This window comes from Cygnus olor, chromosome 3 (assembly GCF_009769625.2).
Source record: "Cygnus olor isolate bCygOlo1 chromosome 3, bCygOlo1.pri.v2, whole genome shotgun sequence".
In the NCBI taxonomy this organism is placed as follows: domain Eukaryota; kingdom Metazoa; phylum Chordata; class Aves; order Anseriformes; family Anatidae; genus Cygnus; species Cygnus olor.
The window spans coordinates 40,341,666-40,357,309 of NC_049171.1; the positions used below are offsets into that span (position 1 = coordinate 40,341,666).

The 15,644-nt window shown below is 34.4% G+C and overlaps 1 long non-coding RNA gene across 5 annotated transcripts in view; it reads right to left on the bottom strand.

The window, feature by feature from the left end:
* Positions 1-15,644, bottom strand: part of LOC121068437 — a 38,679-nt gene that overhangs the window by 8,872 nt on the left and 14,163 nt on the right. For 4 of the 5 annotated variants that reach the window (XR_005818871.1, XR_005818870.1, XR_005818872.1 and 1 more), the window contains 2 exons: positions 14,596-14,670; positions 13,979-14,110 (listed from right to left, as the gene is read on the bottom strand). This is a non-coding gene — a long non-coding RNA (uncharacterized LOC121068437). The remainder of the gene's footprint in view (positions 1-13,978; positions 14,111-14,595; positions 14,671-15,644) is intronic. The other variant, XR_005818874.1, reaches the window with a different exon arrangement.

Sequence of the window (15,644 nt, forward strand, 5' to 3'; positions counted from 1 at the left end):
CCTCAATCTCACTCTCCTGTTTCAACTGCATGATTGTAGAAACAAGAACATACAATTCAAGGAGAAGAGACAATGAAAGTAAATATAAGACATATAGAGCAACTCTGGTACCCAGACTCTTTTCATACACTATTTTTGTTTTATTTAATCTTAGTAGCTGTTGGAGAAGATGCAGATCAAGCAGGAACAAGTATTAGAAGAAAACAGTGCCTGTTTTTTTCCTTGTTTTGCTGAAGATTCTCAGCCTCTGAATGCATATCCATACTTCCTCCTGTTTTCTCTGCTGAAGAGCATCCCCCTTTTAATATACCTTAATAATTTAAATCTGTATATCATCATTATTCAATGGTATTTAACAAAACAAAACAAATGGAAAAAAAATGATAAAGGCCTGGATAGGTTTTGCACAAAGAATTTTTCATAATTTTATGTACAAAACATTTCCAGAAAAGGTGAGGTAAAATAATAAAATAAAAATAATATATATATATATATTTAAATGACCAGTTCTGCATATTTTCAGCATAAATTAGACCTTGCAACAGTTCTCAGGAGAAAGAAGCTGTTATATCCTTTCCCATGTGAAGGCTCAGGAAGGCAAAGTAATTTTTTTGAAAATCACAAGTGACTCATGATGAGTAAGACAGCAGTTTCATCCCTAGGGGTCTGAATTAGTCCCCTGAAATAGCAAGCAGATAGCATTCCTCCTTATACTGGCATCCTTACTGAAGTATGTGGAAGTGTTATCTGTTCCAAGTAGGTAATTTTGACAGCAACTGGTATTGCTTAAACATATATTAGCTGTGTTAAAGTGAACTGAATGTGATGGTGGGAAACTTTAATGTAGGCCATTAGGAGACATTTGGAGATAAACTACACACAAGGAGAAAACTCTGTCTCTGGCCATCTGCTTGTCCTGGTAACACACAGAAAATTTGCAATATGCAACAATTCCCTCTTCTTGCTGAACAGCAGGTGCCCATCTTTCCCTTCAGCTGTCCAAAAACTGTTCCCTTATAACTCTTTCCCTTCTCCCTAAAGGATCCTTTCATATCTTTGTAATGCAAATTTACAGTGGGGAAGAACAGATTCTGTTTGAACTAGAATTATCTCAATTTACCTGTTAAGCAATGGATCTGAAATCTTATTCTGTCCTGTGAGCATTCTACTTAAATGAACAACAATCACTCTTATTTTTTCCTAGTGTCATCTCAGTTACAAATGAAAATGACAGCAGTATTTTACAAACAATAAAAAGCACAGAGTGTGAGGATTATGAAAAAGGAATCCTTTTTCCACTGTGCTGGTTTTCTCAATAAATACTAAGCCATAAGTAAATCAATACACTATACCAGAACAAGATATTGTCTTATATCCTTGGAAATCAATTTTGTCTTCAACTGAAAGGGATCACTGTTAGGTAAGGACCAGGGAATATTATGGTAATAAGGTACAGAAGGTGTAAGAAAGAGTATTCTATTCAAAATATAACACACACCAGTTAAAGGATCAAAAGTCAGGTTACGACAATATTAAGTTTGACAGGCAACTTCTACTAAGTCTTGTGTGCATAAATTTTGAACATCTATGTTTTTAATGCCACATACATTCTGGAAAGGTTTTGTTCCCTGCTCTTAAACTTTAACGCAATAAAATAAGATTTGCCACATACGTTGAGATTGATAAAATAAAGAATTAAGTCTCCATATCCACAATCTTATCAAAAATAAAATGTAAATAGCAAATGTAGATGTTGGGCATGTAGTCCAAAACTGTGAGCTCTTCAGCCACTGAGTGGCTGCCTGTCTTTATCTGATTCCTTATTCATCCTAGAGGATTTATTGGAATATGCATACTTCTGCACATTCTGCACCTCTTTTCTACGTAAGTGTTGTTATTCAGAAATTAGGTGGCACCATGCCTCCAGTCCTAAGGAATCTGATAGTTCTAGCTATGGCCCATCATAACTGTCACAAACTGCAATTGTGGCTGCAGTGATTTGTGGTGCTTCCACAATGTACTTTTTGCAGCATTTTCTAGGTTAGAGAAATCCTTAGAAAAATGAAAGACGCGAATTGTAAGTGGTCTTTAAACCTATGTCTGTGCAAGTGTTTTGGCTGCCAGCTCTCTAGGAAAAATGGCTTTTTAGCCCTTCCACTAGAGTAACTGTACAGTGAAAACTCATGAAAGAGTTATGGGTGAAGAACAGTCTTGGGCACTTATAAGGAAAACAAGACAATGTGTTTCTAAATTCCAAGAGACAGGGAAAGGAATTAATTAATTTCTACATCCTAGGTAAAAGGTTTATCTTCTACTAAATAAGAAAGAAAAAATGGCACCAGCACCTTTTTCACTTTTCAAAAAAGCCTTTGCATTTTCTGAGTTCTCAGAGAGCTCTGATAGTCCTGTTGGATAAAACCCTGCAATGGGTTAAAGGAGGGTTTTTGACATCCTAATTGCGTTTTTCCAGGAGGCCCAAATCAGAACCAATCTGTGCTTGAGTAGGTCAGAATCCAAAGTACCAAACAGGCTACAGGAGACAAACTATGGAACTTGTGAAATTGAGGCACCTCCAGGGCTAAGCACCACAGAGGGGTCTCTCTCAATGTCATAGTACGACACGGATAATTTCTCTCAATAGTATGTAGCTATTATGAGGATGAATTTGATATACGGAGTTAATGTGATGATGATAGTAGCATCTTAGATGATAGATCAAAATAATATGACATAATACCACTTAAAATGTTGCAAAGTATTAGGGATTCATGTTTTGGTTCTTAATATTTTTTTTCATTCTTTGCAGGTTACACTAATCTTCTGTTTCAATGACTGTTTATCTCTGACATGGACTGCGATTTTAACACCAGCATCTCTTCTTTTGAAGTTGTTTAGTTTCTTAGCATCCAAAATTAGAGGCTACTTGTAGAGTTAGGGTTTACATCAGCCTAATGATTGTGTGTCTGCTTCATTTCCAGTTACAGTAAATTTTATTTATTTATTTATTTATTTTAGATTCTGCTCCTTTTTAGGGATATAAATGGGCAACAGAGAAGAAAACTCTTTGCTTTGTTTTGTCCAAACAGCTCAAGTCTGTGTTGGGGCAATCCTCTGGAAGAAGGGGAGATGCTGCTTTCCATGACAGCATCTGACCTTGCTCATCAGGGAGATATTTGTGTGTGAGAAGCAGAGTGCGAAGAACACAGAGCAGAGGATTCATGGCAGGAACAGAAACTGGATGACCCCAGAAAGCATGCAAGGAGCAGACAAGCAGCCAAGACTCCCAGAGAACAGAAGAAAATCGAACAAACAAACATTTTTTTCTTGGGACAGAGACTTAACTTTTTAGTCTAAAAGTCCTTGGTGTGCTCACTCTACACAAAATGTTCCTGCCATTTTATCAAAATTCCCTGTTTCACTGGCTGTCTTATCATAGTCAGACATGTTTCTTATACAACATCTTTTCATTCTTAAACAACTGCTACCTATTCAGTAAATCATTATGATTTCTAAAGATTTGTAGCCATTCACTTAAGGAAAGGACTTGCTGTGTCTTAATCTAGCTAAGACTAGATGAGAAAGTCTCATCAAACTTGAGATTTACGTAGATCACTTGAGTTTTCATACTGGGGAAAACAGTGACACACACATACACCCCAAAGCAAAGCGAAACCAAAACAAAAAATGAAAAGCTGGATTTTCTTATCAGTGTCATTTCACATAATAAATTAGCTGTGTAGGGTACACTAGAAAGAAAATTCATTCCCATTAGAAGTTTGAATAAAAATTTATCCTGTTGCTTGAGCAAGAGACAGCCTGAAGACAATATTCCATAGAAAGTTGTACCTACAAAACATCATCCAGAAAGGATAAGGCCAAGGATGTCATGGTCAGTTCAGTTCTTCAAAACTGCATCAACTTTATGACTAAATCATTTTTGACCTTATAAGGAAGGAAATCTGGTGGCTGCTGCTAATAAATGGCAGGACCAACATTAAAGGGCAATCACATAGGAAAGTACTGCAGCCTCATATAAATGGACCATGGACAGGACATACTTTCTGGCAAAGGAATTATGATAGTGTTTCAGCAGAATACAAACAGGTACTGTGTTCTCTTGAACAACATTCTGAGTCATTCTCTTAGGACATGTATGCATGTATGCATGAAACCCAAAATCTGACTTGGCCATCTCTCTGGCAGGAGTATTGACCCACTTTGGGCACAGATGAAGCAAATCCAATGAATAAATATATATGAACCAATATATGAAGTGTTTATAGGGTTCTCTCCCCACTTTGATCTCCTTTGCTCTACTAGCATTTTTTTTTAAAAAGGAAAAATAAAATGTGGCAGCACTTCCATACTATTGCTATGCAAGCGAGCACTCAAGTTTTTCCCTGTCTTTAAGATAAGTATAGGAAGATATTAAAAATGAAACATCTTACCAAGGCCATATCTTTTAAGTTGTGTTACCTATGCAAGATGCTTTTTACAGCAGAAGTCCTAACACTGTTAGAAGAGTACAGGAGGTCCCATAAGAAAAAAAAATAATTGCAGTTTCATGCAACTTGTGAAATTATAATGCATCTTAGGAATAAATCAAATCACTGTTTCTTTATAATTTCTGAATTCCATAGGGACTAAGAAACACATATTTAAAAGGTGTGCAGAAGGACCTTATTCATTAAACTGCAGAGAAAAGTAGTTGAGGCTTTATTAAAAATTGACTAATAGGCATTCCAGGTAATTGAACTGACAGCCTGTTTTGACAGCTGCAAGCAAAAATGTGCTTGCTCCAAATGGTGTAAATCTTTTAGATTTCTAGAAAGAGAAATGATGTACTGGTTTAACTCTAATCAGTTTATAAAGTTAAAAAAGAAATTCCAACTGTTCACCTGACTAGTTGAAGTTATGCTAATTGGAGGTACCACCAATCATTTCAATGGTAGGTTTTGAATTTAAAGAATTGCTAAGTTCTCATACAATGAAAAGGGTGGAAGGTGAGTACTTAAAATAATAATAATAATAATAATAATAATAATAATAATAATAATAATAATAATAATAATAATAATAAAAGTTTTGGCTAGCAGAAAACATAAATTAAGATGAAAACATCAGTCTGAACATGATTTCCAGATAGGCACTGAAGACTAAATTTGAATAAAGTTAATGGATGATACAGGTGTCTATCAGTTTTGAAAATCAGGCCTCAACTAACTAACAAGTGTGACAAACAATCTGCTTACATGAAGTGATAGCTAATCACCTTGTCAGAACAGGAAAAAAAAAAAAAGGAAAAAAATTAAAGAGGTGTTACTTATCAGATTTTACAAACATGAGAATAGAACATAGCAGAAAGAAAGAAAGAGAGAATGAAATTGTAAAAGGCAAGATGAAATTAAATTGGACTTTGTAAAGGTGGGTTCATTAAGAAGGAAAAATTAAGCAGGCAGCAAGTGTTAAAAAAGAAAGAAAATCTTAAAAAGGACTGTCAAAATATTCAAAAGGTAATGTGATTGACTTAAAAGAGCTAACAGAAGGTTAAATATTTTAAGAATATCATCCAGGTACTGACGTACTACATAATTAGAATTGACATGAGTGCAGAACTTGCCAATAAAACTTTGAGAACACAAACACGTTGCTCTGTATTTGACCTCTAGATGTTCTTTTAATCTATGTTTTCAAGTATGCATTTAATGTAGAGTTAGAAAAGATCCATCCTCTTCATAAGACTTAAAAAAAAAAAAAAGAGAGAGAACAAATAGGATGAATTCACCATAGGTATGTCACTTCAACCATAGACACATAAGAATAGCATAGCACCTGCCAAGAGGAGAAAAAACAAACAAACAAAAAGAATAGATGACACACTGAAAATAGTCAGTGTCATATGTAATTATAGCATCTCTAATACAGAGGGGTGAGCTGTTCAATTTTTCTATTTTTTTTTTAAATTTTATTTTTAAGTAAGAAAACCAAAAGTTTTATTTTCCAAATAGTACCATGCTTAACTTAACTGATATTTGACTGATGTATTGAACTTATATATGATAACTGAACAAGAAGACTACATGTTGTTTTGAAGTTTATTTTATTTGACTGTAGAATTGTTTTAGCCATTCCATGTGAGGAGTGTTGCTGAAATATGTATTTCACACTTATCAGCTTTAAACCAAGCTTTATTCCAAGAGGGAAGAACAATTAAACCACTGACTATTATTAGAATTAGTTTGCAAATGGAATTTGATTGGATATTTTTAGATTTCTCAGGACTATATGTGGCATAGTTTTGTATAAAATACATTTGTTTAAAATGCAACAGAGCTCAGAATTGCCAGGAACAATTTAAACCCCATAAATGTTTCCTCTAAATTGAATCAGAGAAGGCTGAGAAGCCTCTAAACACTGTACAGGGATTCAATGTTTAGCTTTTAAGTGAAACAATTTTAAAAATTGGAGCCTTGGCATCATTTATAACATTGTCAGTCAGTGCTCCAGTAGAATAGGCTGATTTTCCTCTTCTCTTTCTAGTTCATCTTTAGTGGGGGCTTTCACTGTTAAACATAGTAAATGAGGAGGAAATGTGGGAGTGGCGGGAAGGGAGAACAAAGACTTAAATGAAACCTTATTATAGAAAAATATATTCAGTAATTTCATTTTATATTATAATAGGGATATTTTTGCTTGCACTCAAGCTTAAAGACCATTTCATGAAACACAAGGAAACATCTCAGACATTTTCTTGTTTCATTGTATCCAAATATATTAATTTCTTGGTTTCAATGAAGATTTATGCTACCTATATTGCACAAGGTAAGTGTAAATAACAGCTATAAATTGCTAAGCAGTTTATGTTGCTTGTGAATGGACCCATTGTTCTCAAAACAGCCTGATTTTTAGAGAATTCAGCTAACTTAACACCTATGAGGTGCCATACAGGAAAATGCTATAAAAATCTAATAACAATAAATATGCATTGGTATTCAGTTATATTAGTTTGGGTGAAAGTGCATACATTTAGAACTTATTAATATATATACAGTTAAAACCAATTTAAATTAAAAATGGTGTGGGCACATGTGTGTCCAGCTCACCACATATAAACTTATTAGCCCTCGATTTGATTTGACACTTAGTTATTTATTCTTGGAAATACAGGCTATCTGGAAGTGTCTGAACTGAAAAGAGTGAGATTAAGTGAGCACTTCCAATGCTTTTTGCATTGAAATTCTCATGAGTGGAGGAGACTTTTGTCTAACAACAGGGCAGTCTTTCTTTAATTTTCAAAAAATTAATGCTTTAAGGCACAACCTAGATCTAACAGCCTTGAGAACATACCAGATCTTAGAGGAAATATCATTCTGTGTGGCCAATATCAGTATCCAAAGTAAAAGCTTAGATTTCAAAACCTTTTCTTCATGTCAAAATTCCAATGAGAGTCTGAGTATAGTGGCAGGGCTCAAAGCAATTCCTCAGTCTTCCACAGCTGTGCTATACTGGAAGCTAGAGATAATTGCTACATGATATTAAAATAGAAAAGATTAACTGGTACAAACAAGTCCTACTATAGCTAGTATCTGCAAGTCTAGCAAAGAAAACATGATAAAGGAACATCAACCCTCACTGCATCGACCTATGAGTGTCAAAGCGATGTAGAGTAGATAACAGTCAGCCACAAATCTGACACAATATTAACACACCATAGCCAGTGCCAGATCTAGTTTATTCACAGTTTTATACTGCTACCATTCTCTGTAGCATATAATTAGCCATACTCTACCACTACTTTACTGCTTACTTGAAAGTCCTTGGACATATAAAAATTATTTCTGAGCATTTTTCATGTATGATAAATAAATGTCTTCATTTATTTGAATATAAAATGTGCTAATTAAAAAAAAAAAAAAAACAACAAAAAAAAACAAAACAAAAAAAAAACACTAGTTTTATGTTAGGGCCACCCTGAGGCTACTATAGCTTATCCTCTAAGGCCAAAAGCATAAAATGATTTTATGGTATCAGATCATGCCTTGAATTATAACCATTGCCTATAATATAACAAAATTATCACTCATCTTCAAATTAAACCATTCCTTAAGCTTGAACGAGAGTGGAAGGCATGTAGGGGAGAAGACACAAAAGACAGCATCTTTAAGAGGTGTGAATAGGATATTTTCTACAGTAACAGAAGAGAGTTTGAAGGAAACTTCCTCAGTTCATTAGGGTTCATTTACCATGGCTTTTTTGTTGTTGTTGTTTTCTGTATTCATACAGGCCAAAATATAGCCTGTTGATTCAGATATTCAGGATTTCTTCAAAGACCTGTGCTCATAATGCTTTCTTGCATGCCTAGTTTGAGAATTCTCTTTCAAGTACCTTTTCAAGAGAGAATTGCTTCATTTTCTCATTTTCATTTCATGCATGCAGTAGATAGTCCATCTTTTGTTAAATACTTTACTGTCTTGTTTTATACCTCTCCGAATAGCAACTGTGTGTTTCTAACTCAAATTTTTGAGAGAATTAAACTGGGCAGGTGATATATACAGATGAAAATAAACCAATATAGTACACAATATGTAAGCACTAAATAATCAGCATCATTAATCTTTTCCTGAGCCACAAGTCCTCATAAACTGTAGGTATACTGCAGAGTGGCAATGACCTAACGCTGAATGCCCTCAGCCATCCTTTCCAGAATCACCAGTGTTAGATTGTAAACATCATTGATCATCTCATGTTTTTTATGTTCTTATTAAATGTGGAATTGGTAAGGGTCCATCTTTACTTTGTACAAGGAGAAGAAGGAACTTCTTATCAAGCTAATTTTGGCTATTTTCAGCTAGTCACAGAAATAATTGTAGGCACTGGAAAGCAGGAGGTATGTGAAACACAACAGATAAAACAACAGCACATCATAAGTATTTTTTGTTTACAAGATTTTTTTTTCTTTATTTGGTTTTAATGATTATTATGCATGCCTGTACTTTGGGCTATAAGAATAAAACTGAAACATTTCAGTGTTTTCTTTCTCTTCCCTAGAGGCTTTGCATTTTGCCTAAATAGTGTCTTCCTAGACAGTTTCAGGAAAAAGAAAAGAGAAAGAAAGGAAAAAACAAAACAAATCAAATCAAAACAAACAAAACAAAAAAACGTGATGAGACTATTTGCTCATATTTGCCCTACAAGTCTGGAATTGTGCTCCTTGGAATTTCCTCTGGGATGGAAAGGAACTATTCAATATTTTCCCTGTCTATTCTTTGTTTTGAATGTGTGTATCATGTTCTATCAGTCATGATCCAGAGCTAAAACTGGTTCTGAAATCCTACAATTAAATAGTGCATGTTGATAAATAAGATAGATGTCCTAATCTTTAGTACCTTTTGTATGTTTCCCCTTTGCTGAAAGTACCATAAAACTGTGATGTATTTTAACTGTAATACATCATCTGTTTTTAAACAGGAGTACATGATTGTATACATTTGTTCCTTTCTATAAAAAACACATGCACATATATATAACTAGTTCTCCACATACTTTCTGTTCAGAAATAACCGGAGTTGGTGTCTGGATACTAAAGGTATAGAATAAAATAATGCAGTAGAAGCACGTGAGATTTGATTCACTGAGAGTTCTGCTGGCTGCTTTCAGAGACAGAGTTAGTGGTAAATCTATGGATAATACAAGTACCACTGCAGTGAAATCTGAAGACTACATAGGTGAAGCAGAAAATGGCAAGGGAGAAAGCAATACTGAACCTTGGCCACAGCAACTGTCTGACATTATCCCTTTGAACAAGGCTCTTTGCATCTCTGTTACTCTGTAAATAGAACTCTGTTCCTGGAAAACATGACACGAAAGTGACATGAATTTTCTATTCCTTAAATAATCCGGGAGTTTTACTCAAAGTCATCACTATTTGACTAATGAAAGTGTTTGATCCATGGATGTGTATAGGACTTCATATCACAGAAGCTACTTCATGAACATTCAGGTCAATGTATAGACTACAGGAAAGGTCAGCTTGAGTTCTGGTCCTTGTTCTTCTGTAAAGAGATTAACCATTTGTTTCCCATTCCTCAGTTCTCTCACCTGCAGAGAGGGAAACTCTACTACTACCTATGCTAGATGAAACATTCTAGATTAAGTACTATAAAATAACCAGGACTGTCTACTCTTACACAAACCATCATCAGAAATTTTAAACAGGTTGATTGTATTTTCAAAATGTGTACTGTGAAAATATCCTTTCAAAAAACACAAAGTAAATTTATGACTAGACTTATAACCAATGCAAACTCAAATTCTGACACATTAATTGGGATTTTTATAATTTATTTTATTTATTTTTATGGTAGCAGAAGAGAGGTAATTGAGCGGTATTTAATATTTTTGTATCCACAGAAGTTCAGGTGGGCTTTGAAGAATTTTTAGGTGACCAGAGTCATGCTGTTGCATTTTTATTGTTTTGGCTGATTTTTTTTTCCTCTTCCAGACTCTCATATTTAACAACAGGGACACTGAGGAGCATGTTTCAATGAAGTATTATCTCCTTAGATCTCAAGGAGGTGCAATGAAGGATTTGCTGGCTGAGAAATATTCAACAAGTTGCATTTCATACATACCTGCCAGTCTTGAAATCATTATTAAGGACAGGCAAAAGGGAGAAATTGTATCTTGTATATAGACAATAGCTTCCAGGACAGAAGCACCCCTTGGAAACAAAAATCTTCTGAAAAGCACCTTTTTGTGTGCATTTATGTTTTAGCTGTTTTGGGAACCATGACAGTGGTGGAAGTGGACAGATTCACATCATCTAACAGAAAGAATATATGTGAATCTTTCCCATGCAATAGTAAGAAATCTAATAGGAGAGATTTTGATTTGCTCCAAACTCTTCTATATACAGAATCTTAAATTTAATGAAATAGTCCCTTCCTTTGCACTTCACATACTGTGTCACAGACTGTTGTGTTGATGTTGTGTCAGACTACAGGTGCTGATATACTCCTTAAACTCATGGAATCATAGGAAAGAATTGCTTCTGACTTATTTATGAGAAGAAGTTCATATCATAAAGCTTAAATAAATAAGATCATGACTGGAAACTAATGCAGTCATTTAAGACTTAAGCAGTTTTGAACTGTTTTTTTCACTGAGTCACAGTGCTGTAATGTCTCAAATGATGCTCTCTGAGGAAAATGTTCTTACTGCCATCTAAATTTGGATTATTTAATAAAGTTGGATGAAACCTTTTTTTTTTTTTTTGTAGGGGGGGGGGGGGGGAGGGGAGTTGTTTGTTTGTTCTTTAAGTGTTCTCTTTCCCTGGACATAATAATGGTTTCTTTCCCTGGACATAATAATGGTTTCTTCTCTTTTTCTCTGTAGATTGATTGATTTTTGATTGCTGATTGATTATAGATTGTCTGATGATTGAGTAGATTAGAAAGTTGTGGGCTTCTTTGTTGATTAAGATAACATTTGTTCACAGAATATAAGAAACCACATTACAAACCCTCCGGTGCATTATTGCCTCTTTCTCTGTGCTTTTAATCAGTGAACAAAGGGACTTTACAACCTCTGTCACTCCACAGAAATATGCATTACTTTTCAAACAAGATGCTGAGTGGCCAGTTGGCATATCATTTTGGGGTAATGTTTGTAAATATTGTAAACCTGCAAGAATTTTTGTGTTTGCTCAGAGATTACTTACAAGCGTAGAGCAAGGTTGAGTTTAGAGTTCTGAAAGGTTTGAAACCAACATCTGGAGAGAATGCAATGAGAAAAAAGTCAAGGAAACATATTTTCAAAAGGGTTGTTTTTGCTTGTGTCTAGTTGCCCTTCTGTCTCCTTGTCTTCCTTTTTAAGGTGGACCTTTTCATTTTGCACCTCCTGTTTTTTGTTTTGTTTTGTGTATTATTTTTTTTTGGGGGGGGGGGGTGTTTTGTTTTGTTTTGTTTCTTCACAATTCCTAGGTGAAATTAAGACATTTTCTCTCCTAGACTGTGGTTCCAGGCAGTGGTATACCAGTCCTTCAGATTTTAAGGCTTGACAGAGTTTGTTGAAGCTTATGTCTATCCAAGTTCAGTGACCTCCATAATCATCTAATAAATCATTTCATTCTTTTAGCGAGAAAATCTGATGTATTATGGAGATTTATATGGATTTATTTTCATTCTTTATATCCTTTGTCAAGAATCATATTATTCATTCACTTATTATGAGAAAAACAAAATCATAACCCTCTTCTTCATGGGGCAGGGCTAGTCTATGGAATTAATGTATACATTCATTCAAATGGCAGAAAGAAAAATAGATGAATATAAGATGTGTAGTTAGATCTAGCTTTTCACATTTGGTGTAATTTAGCATTTTTCCATAGGCTTTACTGGAATTACAATCTGTGCCAATGGGTATAACATCAGGCTTACAGTAAACTTCAGTACATTCATTCACTTGGCTGGTCATGAATTTCTGTGGATGAAGCTTAAAAACATATCTTTTCATATTTTTCTTGAATATTTCTTTCAATGTGATAATTAGGATAATGGATCATGCCCTGGCTACAATCTATGAATCAGTGAGACAATAGCGCTTGTCTATGTTAATGCATATCACAACCCTGAGGCAAAGCACACAAGAGGGGGGAAGGCATTCTCAGGGAGAGCTGTCTAAAAAACACATTTCTACCTAAGGCTAATATCCTTTGAAAACTATAAGTCTGTTTTAGCAACTCTAAACTGATGGGAATTCCAATTAGGGTGTCCTTACTAAAGATGTCTGTTATAGATAACTTTGGGGACCACCTACATCTCCAATTAGTAGCTATGGAGGTGCACGAAATTCTTTCTTTAAAAATATGTACATATTCTCGGGGGTTCTTTTGATCCGTCTGTGCTTGTACTGCTTTCCTTTGTTTCTTCCAACAACATTTCTTGTTGTGTCAGTCTGTGATAATGATGACCATTGAGCTAATTTTCAGAGGATCATATTAACGCTAACCTTTGGCTCACCATCTGTTCCTCAGTTTATTGCTTTAAATGTCTCCTCTCTGGCTCATTGTTAAACTGGAAAAGAAGCAAAATTCCTCCAAGCCCTGCACAGCTTTACTGGGGCATTTTTGACTGCAGAAGGCTGCTAGCATGGCATTCTGAATCATTTGCTCTTATCATTGAGGTTTTCTGAACACATTCAGCCTCTTGCTGGATGTTGATTGCAAAGAAAACATCTGTGGATGATAGTAAACTTTCCTCTCAAAATAACAAATGAACACATCTCAGCTCCCATCTTCTGACCAGGGAATTGGTCTCTACTCTCCAGGGTAGGAGTAGCTCCAAGATTTACAAACTAAGCACAAATACAAGAAACTAAGAATATGACATAGGATAGTTCTGAAACCCTCTTCTTTTGTGTAATGACACAATAAATACTTCAGCACAGCTACAGGTAAATTTCTGTTACAAGTACACACAGACATGTCAAATATCAGAGTATTTTCAATGCAGCCATTCATAACTCCATGTATACTTATTGGTAAAGCCTTTAATAGTGTCTGAGTTGTACAAACGGAGAAAGTTACTAAATCTAGTGTATACTAGGAATTTAATACTCACTGTATTAGCACTTCCCCCCCTCCCAGTAAGAGTAATTAATTTTTAGTTCTGATTTATTTCTTATTTTGTCTGACATTATTTAATAGACAGTATTCCTTTCTTATCTTTCTCCCTCCAAAAATAACTATACAAATTCAATTTAAAATAAAAAACAAACTTCGGAATATGGGAACATAATAACACCATGCCAGATTTGTTGCTGCTGGGAAATTTTGTCCTCCAGATTGCCTTGCTTTCAATGCACCATCATAAAATATATTTTTATGTAATTTAAAACATATGTTTTAAAGTGTGTTCTGCAGCAACTGAAGAAAAATGTGAACAACCAACCCATTAAAATTGCTGTACATTTTGCATACCTTAAATGCAGATACTAAGAATTATTTTACAGTGCAATAATCTTATTCTTCTAAATTAAGTTCAGGTGTCAGGCTAAAACACTGGGTCTGGATGACAGCTAAATGAAGGATCTTTACTCTCCAGTACAAAAGCTACAGTGAGAAAGAAGGAAGAGGGAAGGGAGTTAACAAAATTGTCAAGTAGATGAATACAGCTTCTTAATATCAGCAGTAATGGAGAAACTGTTTGCCATCATGCAAATCTGTGCTTAGTGAGCAAAAAACATTCTCCAAGGTTTTCCATCAATGTCAGTTGCATACCCATGGATTTATTTTATTATTTTTTTAAAGTAGCCTACTGCAATGCAAAAGTATCAAACATTCATTCCTAATTTTTATTTAGCAGAGTATTTAGTGATTAAATTAGATATCTATGTGTCTCTATCGTCTTACTAGAATATTGTGTTTAATGTAAAAGGCAAATTATTTGGTGCATATTTGGTATGCCACAATCAATGCCATGGAGAAATAGAAGGTAAACCCATACTTCACTATAAAGAACAGATGTACTATAGCTGACTATTTGCAAGTATAGGAGGCTATGAGGTTGGGACTTGAAAAAATGGTATCTTACTTACAGGAAACACATTAAAACTGGGTGACAGCTGGAAACCATGGTAGATGAGACACTGGAAAATTTCAGGATTCTCCTGCTGAAATCAGATATATCAGTGTTAGATCCAAATGGATTTACTTGCCTTTCATCTACATAGCTACCTGCGTATGTTACATCACTTTGAATTAAGTCTTTATTACCAGTACATTTGAAAGACATTTGGGTTTTGTTTGGGTTTTGTTTGTTTGCTTGTTTGTTTTTCTGGTCTAACGGCATTAACTACTTCAAAATTTCATCCCCCTCTAAGATTACATGTATATTCTGACAAACTTCAGCAGCTGACAAAGTGTCTATGTATAAGTGAAATAAATGCAAAAATCCTTCAGACTACTGTGGTTCTATTTATACATGGTGGCATTGATGGGTTTCCAGAAAGACTTCCATGACTGATGTCATTTCAATGTGATGGATCAGATCATAATTTTTATATATAACCTCTTTTGAAAGTTGTTTTAATTCTTCCTGTTCCTGGAAAAAAAAGAAAATTTAACTGTTTTTTTTTTTTTTTTTTTTCCACTTATTACCCCCAAATTGCTGAGTAATATGAAGCAGAATCAAAGCATTTACCTAAAATACTGAAAATTTTTGCAATTTAAATACAAGGGACATAATTGAACTCTTAGAAATTAAAGTCAGAGAAATAAAATATATCATCATTGTAGTTAACCAATTAAAATGAACAGGCAGAGTCTTGTTCTTACTGAATACACCCCACAGAGTATTTCCAAATTCCCAATGTATTTTTGAAGTATATCTGTTCAAAATCTCTTCGTAGAATTTCCTCCTTCAAAACAGAGAACAAAACCAGGTCTTTTAAACTGTGTGTTGTCTGATTTTGTCCTTATTCATTGGATCTGCTTTATGCATTGCCTGTTGTTTTTTACTAATAATATATGTTGACTTCTTGATAATGTATCTTGAATCTTGATCATATATAACCTCTGGAATTGCAGATTGATGCTAAAAGTGAAATGAATCAGGATTTTATTAAATCTATTTTTTAATGAGAGA